Genomic DNA, 8,072 nt, shown 5'->3' with positions numbered 1-8,072 from the left:
CGGGCCGGTAAAATAGGGGCTTCCCCTGACAATTGGAATAACGTTTTTCATTACTTTGAGTGGTACAAAAACTAGTTTCACTAAGAGGATATCGGAAAAAATAATACAGATCCAATCTATTGTGTATTCTGAGAAAATATTAAGAAAAGACCCGTTTTGACAGTCCTATTACAATACCGGGCATTTTTTGTGTTTTCTTTTAATATTGCGGGGAATGGGTCTCATCGGTATTTGGGGTTAAATGGAAGTGGTCTAATTGTTTATTTATGGTTTAATACTTAGAAAAACTTATCTATTATTACATTCAAGAAATCTTTAATTTATTGTTATCATACAAAATCGACGAGTATGAGACGGTTTTGACATTTTTTTAGCTTTTAAACATCAGCTTGTAATTTTTATGAAAATAGAGGCTGACGAAAGTTATTTTCACCAGTCGATGACTTACGCAACTTCATTTTAACATTAAACTTCTCTGACTCTTTTAGACAATCTTACATAAACATTTAATGGATGTTAAAAGCAAACTTAAGAGTGAACACTTTAATTATGAGGTACAGAGAGTAAACAAAGGAACTATCGCATTTATAATATTCGCGATATTAAATTCAAAACAAGAAACACCAGAGAATAGCACTATTCCAAAGCGTTATCTGCTCCTTTTTACCCCGAAAATATACAGTTCCCGAGATACCCGATACCCCAGCCAAATATCCAGTTCTACACCGTAGGGGAGACCGAGGAGAGTTGTAACAGAGAAGAGTTCTGACTGAGTCGATTTTTTGGAAACCAATTAACTATCAGCAAGCTCGCAAAAGCGCGTATTTGTTAGCTCGAGACTTGAACCAAAACGCGCATTGTTACGAGCTCGCTAGGAGATAGGTATGTTCCAAAAAATCGACAACGTCACAACTCTCCTCTGTTAGAGTAGGCGCACACCGTTGATTTTTCGTCGGCCGATAGTTTAGTCGGGCAGTTGATCAGTATGGGCATGTATGGGAGTGCGCACACTACGCCGATTCGATTTGGCCGATTCTTCATACAAATTAAATTCGGGCACAACTATCGGCCAACTAAAAATCAACGGTGTGCGCCTACTCTTACAGCTCACCTTGGTCTCCCCTACAAAACAACACAACAGTCGCCGAAGATTGAACGAATAAAAATCCCATACAGAAAATCGTTTCCGATTTTATACCTCGAAAACATTTTACGATTAAAAAGGTGAATCAAATAAAATAATCCGAATCACAATCTAAGCATGAGCGGATTTTTACAGCGCATAAAACTTTTACACCTTCCTAAAAGTAGGTTGGGGGTTGAAGCAGGTGGGGGTCACTTTTACAGCGTATAAAATTTGTAATTTATTGCCTTGAATGAGATATGAGTTTCGATCGGCGTATTTGCGTACTATGTTGTATGGCTGAAATACATTTTTGATCTTTATGCGGCATTAAAGTTGACTTACTTTGACTTATGGTCCTATGTCCCCTAGGTGGGGCAGAGGGCGTCCACAACAGTCCTCCATCTCGTTCGGTCTTGAGCTAGTCTCGCTTGAGCTCGCTCCAGGTCTTGCCGATCTTCTTCGCCTCGTCCGCTACAGTGCGCCGCTAAGTTTGCCTGGGGCGAACACTTTTGTTATGGGGTAGGTATTACCGCATTAAAGTTAACGCCGTCGAAATGGACAGAGGCTTGGTGGTTTGGGTGATTATTACAATGCTGGCTGCGGTAGCAGGCTCAATCCTGCAGCCTACTTGTTCGAATATGATAGCGTGTTGTGTCCATAAAAACTATGACTAACTGATTGTGTTTGGTCACAACTTTGCACGCAGCTTATGGTCTATGAGTTATAAGTCCAATAGCATAAGCAGAAGAACCTATCCTATTAAGTCTTAGAAAATAATTCTTTGTAATATTATTATCAATACTAATTTAGATTAAGGTGAAAATTAATAGTCTGAAAGCTTTTTTATTAATTACTGCTGTTGCGGTGGGTCACTGAAGTTTAGTTTTTAGGTAGTATTTTAAAGCGACAAATTAAAAATGTTGCATTTATCGACCGAGCTAGAGGTATAATCAGCACACAAAGGTTGTAAGTAGTTGATAATAAGAACTCTTAGCAAAAATGAATGATAAACTTTGTCATTACGTTCACATTCACAAGAACAGCTTGCCGTCTGCTATAAAATCTTGAAGCAGACTCTTTTTTTAGAAAGACATTAAGTGGCAAGGACATCAAGTTCTGACGTGTTAGTGTGTAAGCTCCACGTTTCCCGTAAGCCTCGCATAATGAAATAAGTTTCACTCTGCAGTTATCCTGCTCGGGGGATTCTTTAATACTTTTAATATCCTGTCGCTTTTCAAGTTTGTAACGTCGGCAGTGAAACTGGGTGTTTGACTTCTGATACGGTTTTAAGTGGGTTTTTAATATTTGTGTTTTTTTGCGGGATAAAAATGATACAGTGATTGTCAAAACTGAATAAATGCAGGTAGTTATAACAAGACAACTACAAGTATGATAATGCACTGCACAGGTTTTAAAGAAACTCCAAGGAAGTTTAGTTTATTTAGTAAATATTTTATATGCAACTACAAAAATTTGTCCTGCTGGTATTCGAACCCGGACCGTTGGTCCGCAAAAACGAATGGAATAGTTTTTTTAAATAATTCAAATTAATAGACAGTTTTGTACGTACTGACCAGTTAAGTAAGATGAACCTCGTACTTACCTGTAAATAAAGAAAATAAATTATAAATAAAAATAGGTTATAATGACGTTTTTGTCTTTTATTAAATGATAAAAACTCATAAAAGTAATTTTATAGACAAACATAGGTAAAGTACTTACATAAAATTTATAAGAATGTAAGTCTTTTTCAATTACAATTTTAATGGTTTTGCCGATCATACCAGCTTTAATTCATAGTAAGAAGCCCTCACATTGTAACTACAATGTATCTTGCTCTCGCAGCTTTATCACGCTTTATTTTCTCCCGAGCTTACGTATAAAAGCACTAAAATGACACGTAAAGGAGCTCAGTATAATTAAATATTAAAATATACTTTATTTATACTTCGCCTTGAGTGGCGACCACGAGCCGGAAGACTTAGCGTGGGCAGGCCTCCCACTAGATGGACCGACGATCTGGTGAAGGTCGCGGGAAGCGCCTGGATGCAAGCGGCGCAGGACCGGTCTTTGTGGAAATCCTTGGGAGAGGCCTTTGTCCAGCAGTGGACGTCTTTCGGCTGAAACGAACGAACGAACGAAATACTTTATTAATTTGAGATATTTTTAACTGACATTATGCTAGAAGGCAGAGGCGGGCCTTGTTTGTTTTAAAGCTAAGTTGGAAAATTCGTAAACAACGATGTAACGTACCATGTCAAAAAAAAATCTAAGCTACAGGCATAATAAAAGCTTCTCTATTATCTTTCAGTAAATAAGAGCACATTTTTTTGTAATATTTAAAACCAAGTATTATAAATTGGGCAGGCCCCCCACTAGGTGGATCGACGATCTGGTGAAGGTCGCGGGAGGTGCCTGGATGCGGGCGGTGCATGAACGGTCGTTGTAGAAATCCTTGGGGGAGGCCTTTGTCCAGCAGTGGACGTCATGTGGCTGAAACGACGATTATAAAACATGTTGGTTGCACCACCCTTTGACCGTAACTATGACGATAACCGGTATTTTTTGTATGGAGTTTGACAGTTAATTGACGTTTGTCAAAGGTAAAGTAAGATGGTGCAACTCAGCCTTAATGTTAAAGAATGGATAAATAATACCTCAAGAACTTCAGTTATTGCTCAAAGATGATGTAGACCACCTTTTTAAATTGATTCTCCAAAGACTACCGATAAATTGATAATAAACTCAATAGGATTTTTCTTTTTTATCACCATTCCTCTCCGGATCCAAAGCAGACTGTAATTTACAGACTACTTAGATCTGAAGACACCAAAAATATTATACAGGGTGACTGGAACTGAACCCGCCATAGCTAATACGCGTATAGAGGAGGTCATTTGCTAATTATTGAACCCTACTTTCTATGACTAAAGTTTTATAGTTTCGGAGATATGTCAATTTTTATACTTTTTTCAGATTTTTCCGAAATTTGACCTAAAAACTGCTTACATTTTTTTTCTCGCATCTTTTTAACCGATTTTTTTATTTGATACTAATATCGAATAAACCTGTAGTCAAATAAAATAAATTTCAGATCTAGATAATGATTCAATAACTAGTTACGAGCCGTCAAAGTTCAACAAAAGTACAAACCACGATAAAAAATTCAAGTGCGAATTCGATTTAAAAAAAAAACTTATGGTGATAATGGATTGCCAATGATCTTAAAAATATCTCTACCTTCTCTTCTTTCCAATGATATATCACACGTAGTAATTAGATATTATAATTGATTAAAAATTCAAAGTTTATGGAAGAAAATGGAGTAATAATACGAAAATTATCCATACAAAGTTTCTTCAAACATCTCATATTTTCTGCTATACTCCTTTTCATAACTATTTTTGTGTGTTTTTTGAAAAATGAATTTAAAAACAATAATCAAATTATGATGAAAAGAGTTTAAAAAAATTCAAAGTAAACTTTGCATGGATAATTTTTGTATTATTACTCCATTTTCTTCCATAAACTTTGATTTTTTGACAAATTTCATATCTAATTACAACGTGTGATATATCATTGGAAAGAAGAGAAGCTAGAGATATTTTTAAGATCATTGGCAATCCATTATCACCATTAATTTTTGTTTCAATCGAATTCGAAGTAGAATTTTTTATAGTGGTTTGTACTTTTGTTAGACTTTGGCGGCTCGTAACTAGCTATTCAATCATTATTTGGATCAAAATTTTATTTTATTTGAATAAAGACATATTCGATATTAATATCAAATAAAAAGAACTGCTGAAATCACGCGAGAAAAAAAATTGAAGCAGTTTTTAGGTCAAATTTCGGAAAAATCTGAAAAAAGTATAAAAATTGACATATCTCCTAAACTATAAAACTTTAGCTATAGAAAGTAAGGTTCAATAATAAGCAAATGACCTCCTCTATACGCGTATTAGCTATGGCGGGTTCAGTTCCAGTCACCCTGTATAGTAATTATTATAATAGGTAGCAGGAAGGCGTTGGATGCAGGCCGCTGCCAACCGGACGATGTGGAAATGATGAAGAGAAGGCATAGATTCAGTAGTGGACGTCCTGTGGCTGAAATTATGAATTCAAAATATTTTTTGTTGATACATTTTATACTTAGTTATTTATTACTTAGTTTCATACTCATAGTTCTATTTGGAAGGAATATTTTGCGTTCCATGACAGTTAAAAAATAGAATCACGGGTTTCAAAATGATACTTATGTAGTACCTACATCAGTACCTACCAGTTTAGTAATTATTTATTGACCATACAGCCTTTCTCATTGCAAGATGAAGTATCTAATACTATAGTGGTCTATCTTGTAATCTTAATCAATACACCTTTGCCTTAAATTTTCTTCCGGCGCAATGACTGGCCGTCAAATATTTACGAGTAGCGGCACAAAAATATTGCTAGGCTCGTTTTTTTGACATTTATTTTATGTTCCGTATTCATAGTGTAGCAACGGAACCTTTTTAGTCACATAATTTATATGATAACATATTCATTCAGGCTAAATTAGAGACTTAGAGCTAGAGGATAAAAAAAGAAAATATGGCCAAAAAGTACCTTGGTACCTACATTAACGCTGAAAGTTATGAAAATACGCAAAAATGTACAAAAAACTACATAATAAACAGCATATCTACAGTAACTTCAGCTTAACAACTGTAAAGTTTAGCTAGCAAGTAAGATAACTATGTTATTACGCACATATTGGTTCTAAGTACGTTTGCAACGTTGTGTTTATTTTGGCATAGAGTTACAGGTTTTGTGGAACAGCCAGGTCACGATGAACCTGAGATTTAGAAAGGCATCCATAGGAAAATAAGTAGAGGTATTTTTTAGCTTGCTTTTCAAGCACCACTGCTAGTTATAGTGCCTTTACCTGCACCAAACATTGTTAACATAAAAAATATCTCTTAACTAACGCTGATCGCTTTAATATGAAAAAAAGAAAATGAAGAAGGGAATCTCGAAATAGACTGGAAAAGGCAAATTCTACTAATAATAACAGTACAGGCATGTCTTTGCAATGAGCAGGGCGCATAGTAAGCAGAACTGACGATCGATGGGGCAGCAAGGTTCTGGAGTGGAGGTCACTTACCGGAAATCGCAGCGTAGGTCCGACAACCTCATAAAGGTAGCAGGAAGGCGCTGGATGCAGGTCGCTGTCAACCGGCCATTGTGGAAATCATTGGGGGAGGCCTATGTTCACCAGTGGATGTCCTATGGCTGAAATTAAGTTGATGATGAGGCGTCATATCCTTGCTAAATATAACTACAAGGCTTGATTTCTTGCAATTTATTGCTGGCTGTTCTCCTTATACACAGCACAGTCTCGACTTCGGAAATGGGATGTCTGCTGGAAAATTCCGCAATGATTGAAGACAGCGCGCTCAGATTGGCGTCAGATCTTCACCAAGTATCAGTTGTTGCCGATGTGTTGGAGATGTTTTCTTTTGATTTTTTCCCATATCCTCTTGCCACATGACTTTCACCATTTATTTTTTTCCATTAGCTTCGGAAATGGGATGTCTGCTGGAAAATCCTGCAATGATTGAAGACACCGCGCTCAGATTGGCGTCAGAACTTCACCAAGTGTATTGTCAAGCTCACTTCTTACCAATAATATGGTTAAGACGTTTTCCTTTATTTTCCCCATGTGATAATACCCTTTTCCATATTACTGTCTCGACTTTTCAAAATGTCTGCTGGAAAATCCCCCAATTATTCAATACAGATCACTCAGATGGGCGTTAGAACTACACCACGTGTATGAAGAAAAATACTTGCAAATATGACTTTCGCCCTTAATATTTTTCCATATATCTGGCTGTTCTCTTTGTACACAGCACAGTCTCGACTTCGGAAATGGGATGTCTGCTGGAAAATCCCGCAATGATTGAAGACAGCGCGCTCAGATTGGCGTCAGAACTCCACCAAGTGTATTGTCAAGCTCACTTCTTTCCAATAATATGGTTAAGACGTTTTCCTTTATTTTCCCCATGTGATAATACCCTTTTCCATATTACTGTCTCGACTTTTCAAAATGTCTGCTGGAAAATCCCCCAATTATTCAATACAGATCACTCAGATGATCGTTAGAACTACACCACGTGTATGAAGAAAAATACTTGCAAATATGACTTTCGCTCTTAATTTTTTCCATATATCTGGCTGTTCTTCTTGTACACATCACAGTCTCGACTTCGGAAATGGGATGTCTGCTGGAAAATCCTGCAATGATTGAAGACAGCGCAGTCAGATATAATCAAGCAAATTACCTATTATGTTGAAGACTTTCCAGTGCCAGTGGGCCGACCTGTCGAGGAAACGCTCCAGGCGTTCCAGTATACAGTGTGTAAGAGTTTTTTTAATATTTCGTCATTATCATCATCAACAGCCCTTTACAGTCCACTGCTGGACTATGAGCCTCCGCTTCTATAGTGGAGGATTTTGCCATGATCCCCACGCTTGGCAGGCGGGTAGGAGATCGCAGTTTAAAATATTGATGTTTTTCAGAGAGCGCTGCTGCCCGTTCTCTGTTTGATGTGTAGTCCCTAAGTCGCCTCTTACGACACCCGCGGGAAGAGTAGGGGTTGGTGACAAATGTATTCTACTCTGCCGTAAGCCGTGTGGTGACGGCAGAGTAGAGTTTTAATCTTTATTTTCCACAAATTCCTGGCTGTTCTCTCCGGCCATAGCACAGTCTCGACTTCGGAAATGGGATGTCTGCTGGAAAATCCTGCAATGATTGAAGACAGCGCGCTCAGATTGGCGTCAGAACTCCACCAAGTGTATTTTCAAGCTCACTTCTTACCAATAATATGGTTAAGACGTTTCCCTTTATTTTCCCCATGTGATAATACCCTTTTCCATATTACTGTCTCGACTTTTCAAAATGTCT

This window comes from Ostrinia nubilalis, chromosome 16, assembly GCF_963855985.1.
Source record: "Ostrinia nubilalis chromosome 16, ilOstNubi1.1, whole genome shotgun sequence".
Taxonomy (NCBI): domain Eukaryota; kingdom Metazoa; phylum Arthropoda; class Insecta; order Lepidoptera; family Crambidae; genus Ostrinia; species Ostrinia nubilalis.
The sequence above is the reverse complement of the archived record's forward strand: the minus strand, read 5'-3'. Positions refer to the sequence as shown.